Source organism: Nicotiana tabacum, chromosome 19, assembly GCF_000715075.1.
Source record: "Nicotiana tabacum cultivar K326 chromosome 19, ASM71507v2, whole genome shotgun sequence".
NCBI lineage: Eukaryota > Viridiplantae > Streptophyta > Magnoliopsida > Solanales > Solanaceae > Nicotiana > Nicotiana tabacum.
The window spans coordinates 132,019,914-132,043,228 of NC_134098.1; positions in this window are offsets into that span (position 1 = coordinate 132,019,914).

Consider the following 23,315-nt stretch of genomic DNA (forward strand, 5'->3'; position numbering starts at 1 on the left):
ATATACATAAATAGAAATATAAGATCCTAGGCTACCATGAACAAATAGCAACTGATAACAGAGATGATGATATGTCTTCAATGCTCGCTCTTGAACTTTGCAACAACTCAACTCCAGAATTTGCACGCAAGGTGCAGAAGTGTAGTATGAGATCCTAGGCTACTATGAACAAATAGCAACTGATAACTGAGATGCTGATATGTCTTCAATGCTCGCTCTCGAACTTTGCAACAACTCAACTCCAGAATCTGCACGCAGGGTGCAGAAGTGTAATATTAGTACAACCGACCTCATGTACTCATATTTAGTCAAAAAATACTCACTTTATATAACCTGTGCAGTTCATAAGCATATACAACAATAGTGAAACAATCAAGGAGCAACAAATATGAATAATAAGGTGCACAATCGAAAGAGAAGATATGAAACATGTTTTTCTTAGATATCATGAAGCATATATCAATGCATCGAATCCGCATATAAAGGAGATATATGTTCCTTATCAAAAAAATAAAATAAAGGAGATATATGTCAAGCAACATTTATTCGAATGCTTTTACATGAGTCTAGAATGTCTATGCATGATAGACTCAAACTTTACATCAACTGACACCCTCCAAGTGTCCAACAACCTACTAATAAGTCTCATGCATATGTAAAATGCACCTAGTAGCATCTGAGAATGATATGCATGAATGATGCATATAAGAATCCATGAATACGAGTATCTCATGTCAAACCATAAACCAGTCGGTTTCTCACAACTTGCACTCACACAGCCCAAGGTAACATTGGTAACCACGTGACTCCGGAGGGATAGATCCAATCCATGCGCCATATCCGAGAGCTCCATAATCAATCATCAATCTGCACAGAACGCCCATCGTGCCAATATCACTCTCATCCTTACCATGTATATATATCAATCCGCACAGAAACACCTATCGTGCCAATATCACTCTCATCCTCACCATTTATATATATATATATATATATATATATATATATATATATATATATAGAGCACGGAAACACCTATCGTGCCAATATCACTCTCATCCATACTATGCATGTACACGAGAGACTGGCATGCATGATGCAATGTGTATGTACAAGAGAGATAATTATGCATAGTGTATGCATATGCACCATAGTTATAACTTGTAATCCAACATATATTTAGCCCATCATGCCCAATTAAATTGCCAAAAGCCTAAACATAATCTCTAGCATGCGTAATAATGCACAAGTAGTCATACAAACGAGTAAAGCATGTTGCAAGTAGAACATGTACCAAAACAAGGCATAAAGAAGACAATCTACCCAAGCATGGTACAATCTTGATATCTGCATATACGCTCTTCACCTCGCATATACGTCACTCCCAAACACGTAGAATTTAGCGTATAAGTCTTATTTTAGAAAAAAATGCCTCAAGTCGAGGTTAAGCAAGATACATACCTAATCCTGGGCTAGCTCTATTCTTCAAAATCCGCCTTTTTAGCTCCAAATCCATCAAACAAGCCCGATCTAGCCCAAAGAGTACTCAAAGAATTCAAATAAAGCTATTGAACTCAATTCCAAATGATAAAGCTTCGATCATTAATAAAATCTCAAAAGTCAACCTGAGCCTACGTGGTCAAAACCCGGATAGTTTTCAACTCCGAGTGCAAATTGATATTCAAAACCCCAAAATACACTTTTTTAACTTTCAAGTTAAAAATCCCTTTTCCCTTTTGAATCCTTGATTCTAAGGAAAAACCGATGATAGATTCATGTTATAATCATAAATTTGAGTGAGAATCACTTACCCATCGTCTTAGGTAAAAATATCTTCAAAAATTGCCTCATTTCGAGCCCTCTAGCACCCAAAATGATAAAATAAAGTCCAAGTACTAAATGAGGCAAGGTGCAGAGATTTTTAGTGCTGATTTTCCAAAATGATAACATTACCCTTACATTATTAAAACAATCATAACATTCCGTACAGATGTCGGAATGACGAACGGTTTGAATTTCTGGAAACTAGATTCAAAGAGATACACTTTTTATTTTTGGATCATCTTCAAATTCTCTATAGATTGCGGTCAGTTATCTCGTAAAATTAGGTCAAGTGCAGAAAACTATGTTTCGGCACATCAAATCTTTCCAAAACTTGCTCCAAATGCGCCGAAACTCACTCGAGTCCCCTCCAAACCATCCCGACAAGTCCAAATACTCTATATGAACTTGTCCAAAGGCTCAAAACATAAATAAAAATATTGCAACACAAAGTCAACTCTCAAGTCAAGGTTATGGACCGTAAACTTTCAATTTTCATGCAATAGTGTCGATTTGCACCCGAGCCCCTCTGGTCCTAATCCGTATATACGTACAAGTCCAGAATCATCATACGAACCTATAAGAACTTTCAAATCAAGATGCCGAGTGCGTTTACCCAAAATGTTAACTTTGATCAACTCTCTTAACTTTAAGCCTCTAGTTAGGAATTAAGTATTCCAGATCACTCCCGAGCCTCCTGGGACCCAAACTAACCATACATGCAAGTCATAAAATATCTATTAATAGGGGAACAAAAGTAATCCTGTCTAGGTTAGTGAATTCTTAACAACCGGTTGGATCGTTACGTTAGGTCTTTTTGAATTTTTTTTGGGACTTCTCTCATTTCATAAACTGAAGCAACCGTCCATCACCAAAATCTGTTCTACATGTTCATATCTTGGCATGTACTAGTTTGGATAATCCCCTATACGTGTAATACAAAATCATTATCTTTTCTCTTATGTAGAGCAATCACTTGGCTTTTAAGTACTATTCATCCCCTAAATACTATTCCCTCTTTTCCAATTTATGTGAACCTGTTTGACTGGGCACGGAGTTCAAAAAATAAAAAGACTTTTGAAATTTGTGGTCCTTGTCAGAAAGGGGTCCAGAATATTTGTGTGGTTATAAAAGCTTCTCATTAAGGGTAGGATTGAAAGTTTAAGCTAAATTGTTTCCAAATGTAGAAAGAGGTCATTCTTTTTTGAACGGACCAAAAAGAAAATAGGGTCACATAAATTGAAACAGAGGGAGACGTAGATAATAGTTGCTAAGTTTTAGAATGCTGAAATATTCAAGTTTATTACTTTTAATTGTTAATAATTTCTTATTCTTAGATTACTTGATGCATTTTTTACTTCCTTCTGCTATATTATAGCTAGCATGAGTTGTTAAGAATTTACTAGACCTAGCCATTCACCTTGTCAGGAGACTAGTGGAGCAATATAAGGATAGGAAGAATGACTTGCACATAGTGTTGATTGACCTAGAAAGAGCTTATGACAAGGTTCCGAGGGAGATTATTCGGAGGTGTTTGGAAGTTAGAGGTGTGCCTGTAACTTATATTAATATGATCCAGGATATGTATGATGTCGTTAATACCGGGTTAGGACGTTGAGAAGGGACTCGGAACACTTTCCTGTCAGGATGGGCTTGCATCAGAGATCCGCGCTTAGCCCGTTTTTATTTGTCTTGGGGATGGATGTTCTGTCACGGCACATTCAAGAGGAAGTTCTATGGTGTATGTTATTTGCGGATGATATAGTACTAATTAACGAGACGCGAGGTGGTGTCAACTCGAGGCTGGAGGTTTGAAGACAAACCCTAGAGTCAAAAGGTTTCAAAATGAGCAAGACTAAAACAGAGTACTTGGAATGCACGTTCAGCGACGTGACCCATGATGCGGGCATAGAAGTGAAGCTGGATTCACAAGTCATCCCTAAGAAGGGAGTTTCAAGTACCTCGGATATATTACCTCGGAGTTTCAAGTACCTCGGATTCACAAGTTATCCCTGAGATTGACGAATGTCACACATCGTATTAGAGTGGGATAGATGAAATGGAGGCTCATTTCCGGAATTTTGTGTGATAAGAATGTGCCACTTAGACTTAAGCGTAAGTTTTACAGAGTGATGGTTAGACCTACTATGCTATATGGGGCACAATGTTGGCCTGCTAAGAATACTCATGTCCAGAAGATAAAAGTAGCAGAAATGAGGATGACAAGATAGATGCGTGAGAATACTAGGTTAGATAAGATAAGGAATATTGATATTCGGGAAAAGGTGGGAGTGGCACCCTTAGAGGACAAGATGAAGGTGGGAGTGACATGTGAAGTGGAGGTGTATAGATGTTGGCTATGGTGGGGGAGGGGTGCTGGGGAGAGGCAGAGGTAGGCCTAAGAAGTATTGGGAAGTGATGATTAGGTATGGCATGACGCTACTTCAGCTTACTGAGGATATGGCCCTTGATAGGAAAGTATAAATGTTGAGAATTAGGGTAGAATGGTAGTGGTTAAGCGGGCATGTCTTATTTATATGCCGGTCTCATTAGCGTTAGTCTCGTACTTTCATTTCTTCGCATTTACATATTTCTTTTACCATATGTCGTTTCTTTCGCTTTGGTTACTATATCACATTTGCTTGTTGTGGTTACTACTTGTTGTTTGTGCTTCCTTTTTAGTTTTATTTTTCTCTTGAGCCGGGGGTCTATCGGAAATAACATATCTATCTTCTAAGGTAGGGGTAAGGTCTGCGTATACTCTGTGCTCCCCAGAACCCACTTTGTGGGATATCACTGGGTTTATTGTTGTTGTTGTTGTTATTAATAGATGACTTCACTTTCCATAGCATTTCGGGCAAGACTTTGTCCTTTGTGTTTGACTGGATTTACTCTTTGGGATGTAAAAATAAGCCTAGTAGTAATACGTTGTGTGAATCTCAAAAGAGTCTACCCTTTGAATTCTACGGGTGCATCGTAGTTGGTGGTATCAAGTATTAAATTCTACTAACAATTGACGATTCCACGGATTCTCTCATCATCTCTGTATTTGTAGTCAATGTTTATTGCTAGTCCTGGAACAACGGAAAATTAGTCAATGATCAATGTCATGGATGTTATACAAAGGCTGGATAATATTTAAATGGTTTATTTTGAAATAAATTAAAGATGAACATTTATCTTTTGAGAGTTGCCCCTTTTACAAAGCTATTTGCATCGCACAACAATATGGATCATAGAGGTGGGAGGTAGTAGGTATCAAATGGAATTAGTCGATGTGCGTGCAAGTTGGTCCAGACACCACGATTATTAATTATTTTTTATGGATCATAGAATGCTTATGAAAAGAATTTTAATTTGCAATTAATTCTGAAGTAGTAGTTGTCTTGTTAGCTTTTGAATCTTTTAACCTCTTTTTATGACTCTCTTCTGCTCCGTTGGGAATATGTTTCTAATTTTAAAGGGGCTTTGAAGTTGTGGATCAGACACCAGAGAAGATTTTTATATGGTTTTATCTTATATCCGTAGTTGACTGTCTCATTTAGCTGAAAGATTACACAAAAATATGGAAATACTGTAGTTACTTTCTGAAAACGTGAAAAATTGACTGGAATCCTATAAAGCATAGCTTGTCAATCTTCAATTGGACTATTTTCCTGTGTCGTACAGTTTGCATTAGCGTGATCCTAGAACAATGCTTACATGCCAAGATGTCCCTCAGGTCATCATTTTTTTTTGAAGTGACTATTCTACTCTCAGACAACCTGAATTTTCTTTCTAAAGGTTTGGTATTGGGAATTTTGATATCCTTTAAGCAGCTGGAGATGGTGTAAGCTTGTAAATTAATAATATATTAGTAACGTACAGGATAAGAAAAAGTCTTGTTTTAGGAAGTCAGTAAATAATTTTTGGTTATACCTTGGGTCAGTTATCCGGGGAGGGGAGATCGACGAGGATGTCACACACCGTATTGGGGTAGGATGGATGAAGTGGAGGTTAGCATCTGGAGTCCTGTGTGACAAGAGAGTGCAACCGATACTCAAAGGTAAGTTCTATATATAAAGCGGTGGTTAGACCGGCCAAGATGTACAGGGTTGAGTGTTGGCCTGTTAAGAACTCACATATCCAGAAGATAAAAGTAGCAGAAATGAGGATGTTGAGGTGGATATGCGGGCACACTAGGATGGATAAGATTAGGAATGATGATATTCGGGAGAAGGTGCGCGTCGCTCCCATTGATGACAAGATGCGGGGAGCGAGGGTCACATGGTTCGGGCATGTACAGAGGAGGAGCCCAGATACCCCGGTAAGGAGGTGTGAGCGGCTGATTGTGGAAGGCACGAGAAGAGGTAGAGGGCGGCCGAAGAAGTATTGGGGAGAGGTGATCAGGTAGGACATGGCGAGGCTTCAAATTTCCGAGTACATGGCACTTGATAGGAAGATATGGAGGTCGAATATTAGGGTTGTAGATTAGGAGGTAGTTGAGTCTTGCCTTACTTCGTACAGTTGTGAGACTAGTCTGGTAGGATTTTTGTCTAAGCTAGCTAGTGGCAATGTCGTGTCTTACTATTTCGCTTTTCAGTGCCGGACCTATTTACTAGTTATCGCTTTTGCTTTGCATCTTCCTTCTGGATTTCATTTGTTCCTATTTTTCCTATGATTTCTGTGGTGATACTGATATTGTCTCCTTTTGTCTTTTTGTCTTTTTGTCCTCTTGAGTCGAGGGTCTTTCGAAAACAATCTCTCTACCTTTTCGGGATAAGAGTAAGGTCTGCGCACACACTACCCTCCCCAGACCCCATTAGTGGGATTTCACTGGATTGTTGTTGTTGTTGTTGTTGCAGTTAATGTTTGGAGTACGCGTTAATTGTCTATCTAGCTCATTCTATTGTTGTATGAAATTATCAACAAATTAGTGTTTCGTATGGTTTCTTGTATTATCAGTGAGTTTCATTTGATTATATTATGGTAGATCTTGTTTGCTACGGTCTTCTTTTTCATCCAAACTTATGCAGTTTTTTTTTCTAACCTGAAGGCAAGTTCTTCGATTTCTTCATTAGATAACGAAGTAGTTGTTCCTTGTTTGTCCAAGCCAATCCAGGGTTTGGTGGCGTTTATTTGAGAGTTTGTTCTGTTCAGTCAGCAACAACAGATTAAATGGGCCAATAGCCCATTTGTTTATGCCATCATTCCTCCTCCTAAGAAGGTCAAAACCTGGGGGATATGAATGGTCATACCAGTATAGTATGTTGGATGTTATACCTAGAGAGGTGGAGAAGCTGATTGAGATGGCCTTGTGCTGGAATTGGCACCCTAACCATAGCTACTTTTGGACATGGTTTTTTATGGGGTTAGTTTTCAGCAATTGGGAAGGCTTAGGATTTTGCTTTTTATGAGTTTCAACTGCGTTGAAAGTGCCTTGAGTTGTATATGGGTGAAAAAGTAGGGGAAAGAATTGTTTAATTGACTTGGTTTATAAAGTGACAGAAATGATGAGAAAAGGATGAATAAAAAGAAAAATATCCGTTTATTGAAAAAATAAAGATTTTTCCAATAGACAATGATTTGACAGGGGAAAGAATTGTTTAATTGAGTTAGTTTTATAAAGTGAATCATAATCACTTTTGTTTCTTTTCGTTGCTGCTGTTAACTCCATAAAATGCTTTTGGTGTCTTTTTTTTGTGTAGAACTAATCTTTTAGCAATTAGTAGTAGTTGACTGAAACTGTAACAACACAACAACCACTTGTTACATTTTTTTTTCATTTTCTATGAAATAAGAAAATAGAAATAATTAAAACATGAATAAAATATTATTTTGCAAGTCCTATATATTAAGCAAATTAATAGCAGCTACATAGAAGGTTAAATATCAAGCAGTCATACAAATAAAATCAAAATTGGACAAGATAATTCTAGACAAAAAAGATAGAGTTTTTCAAGGTACTCTAGACTCTCCATGTATAAGAAATGAGTCAATAAGAATTCAGTTTCACTCGAAATACATACAAGAACTATGGAATTAGCACAACGCTCACAAATACTAACAGGAAAAGTAAAAAACTTACCTGATTTAACATTTGTTGTCACGAACCCAATTTTCCACTTTGGGATGTCATGATGACACATAATCTCTAATACTATGTAAGCCTAACACATGCTGATTTAATAACAGAATTTAACTATTTAATCATTTATCATAAACCATTAAATGACATACATAACTGCAAGCGGCCAATAGTTATACATTTCCCAAAATCGGTAGTACGGAGTCATAGGCACTACTAAAACACACTAGAATTTCTAAACACAATCATGTTTTGAATTACAATTTAACAGCATCATAATGAAGTAAGATGGTGACTCCGAGGCCTGCAAACGTCAAGCAGGTATACCTTGAAATCCCCCGCCGTGCAGACGCAACTCTCAAAAATACAATCCGAATACCTGGATCTGCACAAAAACGTGCAGAAGCATAGCATGAGTACATCACAACGGTACCCGATAAGTATTAAGCCTAACTTCGGTAGAGTAATGACGAGGCCAGGTCAAGACACCTACTAGACATAAAAACCTGTTCAAGATATACATATGTTAAGAATGGAAAGAACATCAATGTAAAACCAATGACGGAAAAATTATTGATTTACTAATAATGAAGTAATAGAAACATAAATGACAGCAAGTAGTAAACGAGTAATAAGAAAATAACATAATCAGAACACTAATGAGATGTAAATGTACTCAAATAAAGAAAAACGAATGACAACTCAAATAATCAAATCGCTCCCAACGCATGAACTTACAACAAGAATTACCTCGAGGCACCACACCTCATAAATCACAAGTCATGGACTACAATTTTCAAATCTTACACATATGGTACCTCGTGCCCACAATAACAATCACCTTCGCACCGCAAAGCCCACGTGCTACCATGTACTTTGCAACCGTGATAAATATTAATTTAGATGAACGAAAGATATATTTAAATACCATAAAACATAATAACAATCTTGAATAAAGTAAGGTGTCAAATGAAATAATGAGTTTATTTTAGAAATCAAGTAAAGTAAAATAATAGACAATTTGTACGAAACAGAATATAAGATGAGTTTAGTTTAGAAATCAATAAAAGTAAAAATATCATTTTAATCAAAGCAAAACATAAGCTAAATTAACGAATTAAATATAGAATTTGTTAAGAAAAAATATGATAACAATTTTAAGTAAGGTAAACATCTAACAGGGTGATGAGTATAATTTGAGAACCTAATTATAGTGAAAGTGTGATAACCATTTAGAATAATAAGGCATCGAGTGAGATAACAAGTTCTATCTTAAGAGGCACATAGAATAAAGTATGTTAATAATTTTTTTATTTAAATCATTATGTTACCAACAGCTCAACAGAATATGATATAGTGACTCCACGCAATTAAATTCACATTGACAATCAATTCCACCAAGTAATAACGGAGGCACAGATTGACATGTTAAAGCAACACAACAAATCACGTAGAATGCATGACTCACACAAGAAATGACAATCGTTCCAACACCAAGATAATAACGAATAACCAAACATAATCAAAATGCGGATGAATGATTGAAGGAAGAACAATGACCGTTCAAATCATCAAATTCCTCCAATATGGAATGTACAATGAAATCACAACTGAGGTACCGCCTCGTATTCACATTTCACAATTTCAATCACAATCTTTTCTTATACCACCGCGTGAGCCTTACATTTGAAATAGGTTTTAAAAATAATTTTTTCGAAATAACTACACGCACTTTAGCCCACCTTATGACGCCGCGTGGCTTCACGTAGTTCCCCTACAAGCAATACGCACATAAGTCCCACCTTATACCGCCGCATGCACATCAATATCACATTACAATAACAACTCGCACCACAAGTGCCCATATATCACAATATGCCAACAATCAATAATATTAATATTTTCACAACAATAGCCCACGGCTCCACCACAATGGGTACAAGAATATCAATAACAACAATGAATGTAAAATGCTCAATATGGAAGATGTTTCAACAATAACAATTTTACCTCAACGTGATAATGGCTTTCACAACTTCAACACCAATAACTAAACAATAAGAGATAATGTATAACCACGATATTAAATAAGAATAACTCACAATGGAAAAGAAAATGTGTAGCAATGACTTCAAATAATGAAAATCAACAAGGGAAGGGATAACATGAACAATAACTCCAAATAATGATAATCAACAATAAGAGAGATAACACGAAAAATAACTTCAAATAATGATAATCAACAATGAGAGAGATAACACATAAATGACTTCAAATAATGATAATCAACAATGAGAGAGATAACATGTAACAATAATAGAGGCAATAAGTACAACTAAGGCATGCGAGTAATTTATCAATTAGGATGTAGAACAAGTATTAACGAAATCATTTAAGGCATATAAGGATAGACTAACACAAGTAAGAATAGATTGGCTATGAGAATTTAGAACATGATATAATATTTTAATTAAAGCATGTAAATAGTCTAAGTAGCCTAAACCGGTCAAATACCACGTACAACCCGTGTACCCACTCGTCACTTTGCGTACACGGCTTTCACATAGTACAAATGAATCAATCAATACCAATTCCTAAGGGGTAGTTTCCCCACACAAAGTTAGGCAAGATATTTATCTCAACTAGGCCAACTCAACCCTTTGAAATAGCTTTTACCCTAAAATTCACCTCGATGCAGCTCAAATTTAACCAAAAATGACATAATAACATCAAACAATGCAAGAGAAACCAATTACAATAAATAAAGCTATGATCTTTATATTTTCCCAATAAGTAAACAAAAATCAACATCGAGACCGCCTTAGATTCCGAATCCAACTTACCCGAGCGAAGCCCGAACCAATACAAGCTCACACGAACAAAAACCGACTCAATCGGAGTCCGATAGCTCAACCAATTCGCCAAAACATTGCTCTTAGGTGTTCATAACCCAAGAGTCCAACCCACACTAGTTGGGTCACATATCTCCCGAAATACTCCTCCAAAATTTACCAAATTCGAGTATATTGTTCTCCTAATATAGGAGAACAAGACTCCAAAAGGAATCGGGAAATAAACGCTTCTAACTCATTTTCAATTTTTAAAATTTAGGACATAATCCTAGGTCTTGATTTAAAGAATTAAATATGTTTTCAATTAAAATCATGGATTAAAGCTTAAACCAAGTGAATAAATCAAAGAAAAATACTTAGGTTATAGTTTAGACCTTACCCCATGGAAGAAACTTGAAGAACATCCTTGAATTCTCTCAATCCCAAACTTTCAAGATGAGAAAAACTTCAACAATACTAATAGCCAAAACTCGCTTTTAATGCCTCTAATGAATTCTTCGTAAAACTTCAGTCAAGTTAGGCTTTTGAAGCACTCCATTTGACTTTATAATTGAAGGATATATGTTGGTTTTAATATTTGAAAATTGTGCAGATTTTTAAATACGAATTTAGTGGCAATTTCGTAATTAATCTGAAAAATTTGGCAACCCAATTCTTAGTAAAATGACCATAAATTCCTTATACGATGTCAAAACTTCATAATTTCAGTTGCTATGCTTTCAAAATTATGATACGGATATAATGGTTAGTCCAAACACGATTCAAAGGCTGTTTGCTTAATATGGTAACCTTTATGCTCAAATCGACGTCGAAACCGAAAATAATCACCATATAACCCAAATTTATCCAAAACTCATCGGAGTTTAACCAAACTTTTGTGGACATGTCCAAAATCATCATGCTAACTTATTGGAACAATTAAACCCCAATTCCGAGTCCGTTTACCCAAAGGTCATAACTTGGTCAATTCTTCTAATTTAAAGCTTCTAAAACGAGAATAATTCTTCCAAATAAATCCCGAACCACTCGAAAACCGAAACCAACCATAAACGCAAGTCATAATACATAATATGAAGCTACTCAAAGTATCAAACCACCGAATGGAACGCTAAAGCTCAAAACGACTGATCGGGTCGTTGCATTCTCCCCCACTTAAACATATGTTCGTCCTCAAACTTGCCAAGAGTCGTTCCAAAACCATCAAATCACCATATAACCTCACCATACACATAACCACGGGTGATATCATTTCACTCAAATCCATATAAGCCTGATAACACCACCTAACAGAGGATCCTTACTTCAACCTTAGTCCATAAACCTTAAAACCCAAATCCTCAACATCCAGAACTCATTATATGACATGATTTTTGCATATATGCATCGTATAACTTTGAAAAAGTTATATCAATCCATAAGCATATCTCAAGATATACCACATAACTCAAATACTCATAGCAATAACTTCCGACTGCAATTGGTGCTCGATAACCAACCCGACACTGGTAACAAACCTCATATCAACTAAAACCTTATTCTTAACCTTCGTACATTGCCAATGATAAAAGAAACATATAGAAGCTCATAACCACCCATCAGATTAACAAGTCATGGAGCTCTCTTTACCGATAAGAACCATAGCCAAAATTTAAGCCGACTAGTGACACAATTCTTGCAAACATACCTTAATCAAATTCGATGGCCCTCATTTCAGGCCCAATAACCTTATCTCATCCTGTACAAGCTAGTCGATCTACTTGTCACACAAATCCTACTTAGAGCCACATACCATGCAATCCGTGCACCAACAAATGATAACTCAGATATACCTAATGACGGAAGGAGAATAGAAATGAAGGAACCATCTCGCCAGCTCAACAGATACCACCACGAAGCGCAGTGCTATCAATCCACCACACAAAGGGAAACATAACACACGAAATAAGCACAAAGGATCATATCCTAGCATAACGCCGCTGCGATGCATGACCCAATCTGACACCGGTCCACCTGGAATATGTCGAATCATGATACTCACAATCAACAACCATAAGCATATCAACAACAAACACATGACGCGCGTGACCATAGCCACGAAGATATGGATATCACTATATACCAGAAACAAGAAGACCATAACCAAGGCACAATCAACTATTCAACATCCCAAGAGCAATCTCGCTCAAATTTCGCTACAAAGCGCAAACATAACCAAATCGGTGTTCAGGTAACCAACATATCACAACCCATCACAACATAGGAGGGTAACACATGAGACATATCAGAATACGAATGTGATCCACCCTAACCGATAACATACCCCTCCACAATAACTGTGCTGAGTAGATAAATCTGATCCAATTTAGAGCACACATCCTTATTAGACCCACTAGTAGCCTCCAAATCAATTTTGATCCTTTCGAAGTAGGTAGATAGCCTCCAAAAAGCCACAATAACATATCTATTGTAACGACCCAACCAGTCGTTTTGAACTCTAGCACGAAGTTCGAAGGTTTGAGGCCTTGAGTAGCTTCACTTCATATATTATGAGTTGTACGTGTTGTCTTTTTCGATTTTCGGGAAGTTCGGAGTTTATTTGGAAAGAAAATTCTCAATCCAAAAGCTTTAAGTTGAAAAAGTTGAACAAGATTTGACTTTTTAGTAAATGACCTAGGAATCGAGAATTGAAGGATCCAATAGGTTCGTATGATGATTTTGGACTTGGGTGTATGTTCGGGTTATATATCGAATGGCCCGGGAGCATTTCGACGCTTATTGTGGAAAGCTGGCATTTTAAAGGTTTTAGAATTTTCTAAGTTCGAGTTGAAGTATACTTTGGCGTTATTGATATTAGTTTGGGATTTTGAGCCTTGGAATAGGTTCGTATTGTGATTTATGACTTGTACGCAAAATTTGGCGTCATTTCAAAATGTTTAAGTGTGATTCGGACGGGTTCGACGAAGGATGCAAGTTTGAAAGTTAAGAGAGTTTAAGAAATTGAGTTTGATCTTTCGTTCTTGCTTTCTATGTTATAATTTATGTTCCGAGCCTTTGAACAAGTTTACATAGGATATATAAACTTGTTAGAATGATTGAACGAGATTCCTCGGACCTTGGGTAAGTTTTGTGGTGGTTTCAGACCACTTTTAGACCATTTTGAACTTTTGTTATTTGATTCCAGGGGTTCTCTTCGTGATCGAAGAGGTATAGGTCGCGATTGCGATCGCGAAGAGCAAAGTGCATTCCAGGCCTTTGTGAATCGAGATCGCGGAGGAAGGTCGCGATCACGTAGAAGGATTTTCTGCTATCAATAGTCTGACTTCGGGAACTTAAATCTTGCAATCTATAAAGAATTGGGGATGATCCAAAAATAAAAGTTGTAGATCTTTGAATCTAGTTTTCATAAAAGCAAACCATTTGACATTTGAAATTTTTTACAATGTGTTATGACTATCATACTAAAGGGTGCTTGTAAAGAAAAAAACATAATTTGTACACCATGATCGCGGGATTTTAGCTACGATCGCGATGAAAAAATTGATACTGGAAGTTTAGTTAACCGCTATCACATGGCTAATGACCACGATCGTGAAAAAGGAGGCATGGCAGGAGTATTAAAAATCTAATTTTGGGATTTTGAGCTCATTTCTTCACTTTTAAGTTCTTGGAGCTCATGTGGGGCGATATGGGGTGATTCTTGCAGATCATATTCACCATGTATCATAAGGTAAGTTATTTCTACTTGTTTCTAGTTAAATACATAGGTTATATATGGATTTTAACATGGAATTTGATAGAAATTGTGGAAGTTTTGGAAGAAAACTTAAAAATTGTATTTTCAGATTTTGACCATGAAATTGGATATGGAATTAGGAATAAATTACATATTTGAGTTCGTGGTGTTATGTGTATTGTTTATCTTCAAGAAATTTTGGAATCCAAGCGCGTGATCCTGGGGATTGACTTTGTTGACTTTTCAAGTGGAGTTGAGAATTGTTAAATTATGAGTATTGAGTATATTTTTATTGATTTACACGTTGTTTGACTATTTTCGGATCGATAGGCATCGGTTTTGGGTGTTAGATAGGCGTTGGAGCCGGTTATAGAACTTCGGAGCGAGGTAAGTCTCATGTCTAACCTTGTGAGGGATAATTTATCTCGTATGTGTTATACTTATTACATGCTACATGTTATGGGAGCTACTCACATATGAGGGGTCGAGTGTCCGTGTATATGCTAGAGTTCCTGATTATGTCCAGGTAGACTTAGATTCACGCCATGCTTTAATTATACTAATTAAGTTATTTTTGCCCGTTTAATTACTTTAATTTGCATTTTGACCAGAGAGTAGACTCGCTATTTTAGATATTTGACGAGCTACTTGATTAGCCATAAGAATTTTGCTTCTCTTTCGAATTTCTCCCACGTTGTGCGTATTCATCGAAAAGTTTCTCTATAATTCTATAACCCACATGTATATTCGTGAGTGGGGTCATAGACCGGTAAAAACCTCACGCTCTTATGGGATCGGGCCGTTCGCTTCAGAAGGATATTGCAACACACACTTATGGGATTGGGTCACTCGCCTCGGCGGTATATTGTAACACACTCTTATGGGATTGGGCCGTTCGCCTCGATAAAATATTATAACACACTCTTATAGGATCTGGCCATTAGCCTCGATAGGATATTGTAACACACTCTTATGGGATCGGGTCGTTTGCCTCAGTAATATCACATATCATATTCTCATGGGATCGGGCCATTCGCCTTGGCAGAATTATGTATCACACTCTTATGGGACCGGGCCGTTCGCCTCGGCAGTTCTATGAAATACTCTTATGGGATCGGGCTGCTCACCTTGGCAGAATCGTGCGAAATACTTGATAAGGAGTCTGCGTACCCATGAGTTTCCTGACTTGAGATGTGACCGTTGATTTGGTATTGACCATTATGTATTCCATTTGAGGAGGTATCTGATAATTGAGGACTTTTGTGTTCATTGTTCAGTTGTAGACCCTATTATTTGCCTATATCTATACTCATTGTTTACTTACCATGTTTCATACTTGTCTACTTTGTTATATTTGATTTACTAGACTACTAGTAAGTGTCAATGTCGACCCCTCATCACTACCTCTTCGGGGTTAGGCTAGATACTATTGGGTATGTGTTGATTTACGTACTCATACTGCACTTCTACATTAAATGTGTAGGATCTGACAAGTTCATTTGGTGGTAATTTGGGCGCGTAGGCGTAGCTGCTGGGGGGAATTTATGGTGAGCTGCATTCCATGCTACAATTAGCAGCACACAAAGTTTTCATCATAATTATTTACTTTATCTTGTCTATCTTGTATTCCAGACAGATGTTGTATTATTATTGTACTTCCTAGTAGATGCTCATGCATTTGTGACACCGGGTTTTGGGGTGTTCTAGAACTTGTTTATAGTTTGCTTTACATTGACACACTATTAATTTATATTGTAATTAAATTATACGTACCTACGATCATTTTATGCATTGATATCTCTATCTAATAAGATTCATGATTTCAAAAATAATAAAATGAGTAATTAAGTTGGTAGTTCACCGTTGGCTTGCCTAACGACGACGTTGGGCGCCATCACGACCTATATTGAGATTTGGGTCGTGACAACTTGGTATCATAGCACTAGGTTCACTTAGGTCTCACGAGTCATGAGCAAGTCTAGTAGAGTCTTGAAGATCGGTACGGAGACACCTGTACTTATCTTCGAGAGGCTACATGGCTATTAGGAAAACTTCCCTTCCTTGATTCCTCATCGTGCGATTTGATTTCGTTGAAGCTTATGCCTTTGGTTCCTTCCTACTCATTCGTACGCGACGTTGGGCATTTGTAATCAGTTGAGCATCGAAGAGTTGTGAAGATGCTACAGATGCAGTGTAGGATGCTTTTCCCTGCGAATGCGAGCAGACCATTATCGTCGCCTTGTGGAGGAGTGTTCTATCATTTCAGCCCAGTGTTGGAGTTGCCTACGGTCGAGATTTGATATTTTCGAATTTGGTGAAATTCTTGTTAATATTGTGGTGTCACCGTCCTTGACTGAATGCATGGAGGCTCATCGACATATTGGCCTTTATTTGTTTGCCTTTGGGCATGGTGCTGTGAGATGGAACCTACGAGGAAGTTATCAGAGATGGTTGTATGTTGTGACTTCAGGATCGAATCAGCGTTTCCAGTGGTAATGGTTCGAGGGATATGACCATTTTGAATGTGACGAGAAGGGCATGATTGGAATGTAGTAAAATATAAGTGTTCGATTATTATGTTGGATGTATTATGACTTCGAGTTTCAAACACATTGTTGGACCTTCGGGTGATGTTAATGAATGAAGGGATTCTTATGGCTGGCGGATCAGTGTGGACCCAAGGAGATTAATTTATTTTATGATGGAGGTAACTATAGAAATGATGTTGGAGGAGGTCGATATGAGGTTATGCAGGCGGGCTATCCCCTGCGAGCAGGTTAGCGGTTGTGTGATTTTGAGGAGGTTCCTATGAATAGTTCTACTTTCTGCCCAACATGGAATGCATGTATTGCGATGCGAGCTTGGGTCGCTTGAAGAAAACGGTATGACCCCTAGGAGGTTGAGCGTGTGATGGTGGCTGATAATTCGGGACGTGTTATGATTGGTGCAACAAGAGCTTGCAAGAAGTTGGCCAAGTAACGGTGGGGGATCGTGGTAACTCGGAAGAAGAAGTCGTTGTGGGGTTTGGATCTATGTGATTGTAGAGTGAAGCTAAGTGGGGGATCCCACCATCTACGATTGGGTCACGTAATTGTGTGCCTGTCCAGTTTATGGTAAAGCTGTTACACGGGTCGGGCTAGTCCGGTTCCGGCCGGCCCTGACCGATTTTAGCCCGTATCGGACCGACCCGATAGTAAGGGGCTGGGTAGGGCTAGGTTGGGATGGGTAGTTGTTTGGTACCGGTTAACCATACCGGAATGATCCGTTACGGCCAAGTCATATGGAAATCGGTTAACCGGCCCAGCCTGGACCGGTGCAGCTATTTTTGATTCTTTTTAAAATTTTATAAAGTTGACAATTGTTATACAAAAAAAAAGCCCGGCCCGGCCCGACACATTAGCCCCGGAACCGTTCCCGTTAAATTTTGCACAGGGGAAGCCCGGAACCGATTAATCCGGTAAAAAATAATCGGAACCGGCCTGGTAATAAAATCGGCTGGTTCTCTATTCCCCAACCGCTAACCGGCCCGGACCATCCCCTTGACACCTATAGTTTTTAGTTATTATTGCATTGGTGGATTAGTTATGACTAAGAGAAGAAAAAAATCAAGGGTATTTTGGGCATGAAATTTGACTTACATGTGCTAAATTTCACCTTATCGATTCATGTGCAGATGTTGGGGATGACTCAAAATTTATGCATCTTGTGGATGTGATGTACAAGGAAAAGAATTCATCTGGTTGCTTCTTTGGAAGTGTTCATGTGCTAGCAGAGCACTAGAGTTTGGTTATATATTCGGGACCAGGTCAGAGTGGGTGACTCTCAACAATGGTTCTAGTGGGTTCAAGAACTAAAGTGCGGTGTTTAAGGATTTTGGGTTCGTTACGCTGCTGAGGACTGGGTTTTGCAGCAGAGTGTGAATAATGCTTGGGGAATTTCTATGTTATCATCGTGTCTATGGTGTAATGTTAGAGAAATGGGGGAAACAACTTTGGATTCACAGGAGGGCTTCCAGACGGGTGTATCTGCGGGAGATACTATTGAGTGCATGAGGATGGTATGAGATGACTGGTGGGTATTGAGACGATTTGGACTTGTGATTTGGGTCACTCGAGATGAGTGTAGTTTGGGGTCCGTTATGTGTTTGAATAGAACTATTAGTTCGAAGGCAAGTCAAGAGTAAGCTGGGAGAAGTAGAGTTAGCTAGTAATGGTTTGAATCTGCAGGGTTATGGAAATGATCAATTTCTTCGGTGTGGTAAGGCTATACTAGTGGTTCGTGGCTATACGTTCAGGCTTGACAACCGTTGTGGTTTGATTGATTTGGAGGTATTTGATTCTGATAGCTTGGTTATGTGTGAATGGATCTCAGAAGAGTTATGGCGGTTTAGACCGCGACTTGAGATTTGCATTTTCTACGGTTATGGGAAGTTGGTTATGGGTGGCGAGTCTTCTTCTAAGATGAGTTAAGTGAAAGGTTTCGAGCCGGTGAAGTGTGAACTCTACTGATGGATTAGGAGATTATGATGAAATTCTCGTACTCTCGAGTAGCAGCATGATATGTGTAGTGAGCAGTATGGAGATTGGAAGTTGATGATCAGGGTTATGGTTCAATTTTAATAAGAATGGCAGGAGCTCGGAAGAGCGGGGGGAGATTTCAGATGTTCAGAGTATGCTGGCGTTATCTTAGTGTCGCCTGAGAACAGAGTTCTGTGTAAGAGGCATGGTGTATTGATTTGCGGATTCTTGATTTGCATTATAGAATTTGTACGGTTGGTGGTATGGATGTGCAGACCTTGCTACCTGGTGCGGGAGGTCATGGAGTGACTCCCAGGGGATGATTGTATAAGAGTGATGTGTCAGCCATTTATTTGGTAGAGATTGAAATCAGGTGTGGAGATTCTAGTGATGTTGCTGATGGGAGAGTTTATGTTTGAGAGACGCTTTATTTCTCTTATTGCGGACTGTGGAAGTTTATTTCTAATTTGATGGTTGATCGTAGGTGTCATGGATATGGTCATTGTGGATCTTTGGGAGGTTATTGACCCATTTAGAGATGATCAGAATCGGCTTGAGGTCTATTGGTAGGCCTAATGTGAATGTATATTTTATACCACAACCCCTGTGGGCACATATGGACGGGTCTTCGGGCATAGTGGATGGTATTCCCGACGTCGTCTATTTCAAGTGCTACTCTTTTATGCTAGAATCAGGTCTCGTAGAGAATTTCGGGTGTTGGAATTTGGTTCGAATTTGGTTCTAAGGCTGGTGGGCTAAGGTAGTAGGAAGGATCTTCAGTCTGGCTCGAGTTAATGTGCCCACAGGGGCTGTGCTGGCATGGGTAGGTGCACTATGCGTTAAAAAGTGCTTTTTGGCAACTCCAGAACGGTTCTTGGTATGTTCGAGGACGAACTTATATTTTATGTGGGGGAGAATATAAATACCCAATTGGTCATTTTGAGCTCTAGCATGTCGTTCGGAGGTTTGAGGCCTTGAGTAGCTTCACTTCATGTATTATGACTTGTACATGTGGTCAGTTTCGATTTTAGGGAAGTTCGAAGCTGATTTGGAAAGAAAATTCTCAATTCGGAAGCTTTAAGTTGAAAGAATTGACCAAAGTTTGACTTTTAAGTAAACGACCTAGGAATTGGGATTTAAAGGTTCCAATAGGTTCGTATGATGATTTTGGACTTGGACGTATGTTCGGGTTAAGTATCGGATGGTCCGGGAGCATTTCGACGCTTATTGTGGAAATGTGGCATTTTGAAGGTTTTAGAATTTTCTAAGTTCGAGTTGAAGTGGAATTTGGTGTTATTGATGTCCGTTTGGGATTCCGAGCCTTGGAATAGGTTCGTATTGTGATTTGTGTCTTGTACGCAAAATTTGGCGTCATTCCGAAATGTTTAAGTGTGATTCGGACGTGTTCAGCGAAAGGTGAAGGTTTGAAAGTTAAGAGAGTTTAAGAAATTGAGTTCGATTATTAATTCTTGGTTTTGATGTAGTAATTTATGTTTCGAGCCTTTGAACAAGTTTACATAGGATATATAAACTTGTTAGAATGATTGGACGGGATTCCTCAAACCTCGGGTGAGTTTTGGGGTGATTTCGGACCACTTTTAGACCATTTTGAACTGCTGTTATCTCATGCCAGGGGTGCTCTACGCGATTGCAGAGGTGTAGGTAGCGATCGCGAAGAGCAAAGTGCATTCCAGGACTTTGTGAATCGCGATAGCGGAGGGAAGGTCGCGATCGCCTAGAAGGATTTTCTGCTGTCAATAGTCTGACTTCGAGAGCTTATATCTTGCAATCTATAAGGAGTTTGGGAATGCTCCAAAAATGAAAGTTGTAGCCCTCTGAATCTAGGTTTCATAAGCGCAAACCTTTTATCATTTGGAATTGTTATAAAAAGTTATGACCATTATACTGAAGGGTGTTTGTGAAGAAGAAAACACAATTTGTACATCGCGATCGCGGGATTTTGGCAACGATCACGATGAAGGAATTGATGTTGGAACTTTTGTTAACCGTGATCGCATGGCCAATGACCGCGATCGCGAAGAAGGAGGCCTGGCAAGATTATTAAACATCTAATTTTGGGATTTTGAGCTCATTTCATTAAGTTCTTGTAGCTCATGTGGGGAGATTTGGGATGATTCTTAAAGATCATTTTTGCCATATATCATAAGGTAAGTAATTTCTACTTGTTTCAAGTTAAATACATGGGTTATATATGGATTTTAACATGGAATTTGATAGAAATTGTGGATGTTTTAAAGAAAACTTAAAAATGGTATTTTCGAATTTTTGACCACGAAATTGGACATGGAATTAGGAATAAATTATGTATTTGAGTTCGTGGTGTTATGGGTAATGTTTATCTTCAAAAAGTTTTGGAATCGGGCGCGTGGACCAGGGGGTTGACATTTTTGACTTTTCGAGCGAATTTGGGAATTGTTATTAATTGTCAAATTATGAGTATTTGAGTATATTTTTATTGGTTTGCACGGTGTTTGACTAATCGATGGGCATCCGTTTGGGGTGTTAGAGAGGTGTTGGAGTCGGTTATGGAATTTAGGAGCGAGGTAAGTCTCCTGTCTAACCTTGTGAGAGGGAATTTACCATGTAGGTGTTATACCTATTACATGCTACATATTATGGGAGCTACACACGTATGAGGTGACGAGTGTCCGTGCGTATGCTAGAGTTCCTGATTATGTCCAGGTAGACTTAGATTCACACCATGCTGTAATTGTACTAATTAAGTTATTCTTGACTGTTTAATTACTTTAATTCAGGATTTGACGTGAGACTAGACTCGCTATTTTAGATATTGGACGAGCTACCGTCACGACCCCAAATCCCTCCAAAGGATGTCGTGATGGCACCTACTCTCTACGACTAGGTAAGCCTAACAAATAACAACAACTGAACAGATATATAATAACAAGTTACTGAAAGCGACTGAATAATAGATAAAGCCTTCTGAAATTAGAATCTCACAAATACACACCCCAAAACCGGTGGAACCGAGTAATAAGCTCTATAGAATGCAACTAGAGTACTACTACATCACTATCATAAAGGAAATTCAACAGTAATGAAAATAAGGGAAGGTGACTCCGAGGTCTGCGAACGCGGAGCAAGCATACCTTGAAGTCTCTGGTAAAAGCAAATAGCAAAAAATTTCTATCTACCGGCACGAGCGGACTTACCTGGATCTGCACAAAAAGATGTGCAGAAGCATAGTGTGAGTACACCACAACGGTACCTAGTAAGTATCAAGCCTAACCTTAGTAGAGTAGCGACGAGGCCAGATGAATACACCTACTAGGATATGAATAATTACCTTTCGATCAATTACGATAATTTACTAGAAGTGAAGAATAACTAATACGGAACAAGATAATAGCAAGAGCTAATACCACAAGTTAACAATAGAATAGCATAAAAGAAGCAACTAAAGTGCTACAATGATCATATACAGACTATAACTACAAGAATAATAAAGAATGAAGCAACAAGAAATATTCCTTCCACAACACTTTGCAACATGAAAACAAACAACAAGAAACACAACGAGGTATTGCCTCGTGTATAATGAAATCAAACCGAGGTACCGCCTTGTATAATCAAGAATAACAACCGAGGTACCACCTCATATTCATATTTCTCAATTCCAATCACAATCCTTCCTTATACCGCTGTGTGAGCTTACATTTGAATATAGGTTTTGAAAACGGTTTTCCCGAAATAGCTACACGCACTTTAGCCCACCTTATGACTCCGCGTGGCTTCACGTAGTTCCCCTACAAGCAATCACGCACATAAGTCCCACCTTATACCGCCGCATGCACATCAACCCAAGCCTTATACTGTCGCATGCGCATCAATATTATATTACAATAACAACTCGCACCACAAGTGCCCACATTTCACAACTTGCCAACAATAATATCAATGTTTCCACAACAATAGTCCATGGCTCCACCACAACGTAAAACAATAATGGGTAGCAAATGCTCAATAAGATAGATATTTCAACAATAACCAACATCGTCTCAACGTATTAATGACTTTCACAACTTCAACCCAAATAACTCAACAGTTTGTAAATAATTTATAACCACGATATTAGATAAGACTAGCTCACAATAAAGGAAATAATCTTCAACAATGAATCTCAAATAATGCAAGTCAACAAGTAAATGGGGAACATGAACAATTAATTCAAACAATGATAATTAACAATGAATAGATAACATGTAACAATAAAGGGGACAACAAGTTCAACTATAGCATGGGGCAATTTAACAAGTAGAATATAGAACAATTACTAAACAAGT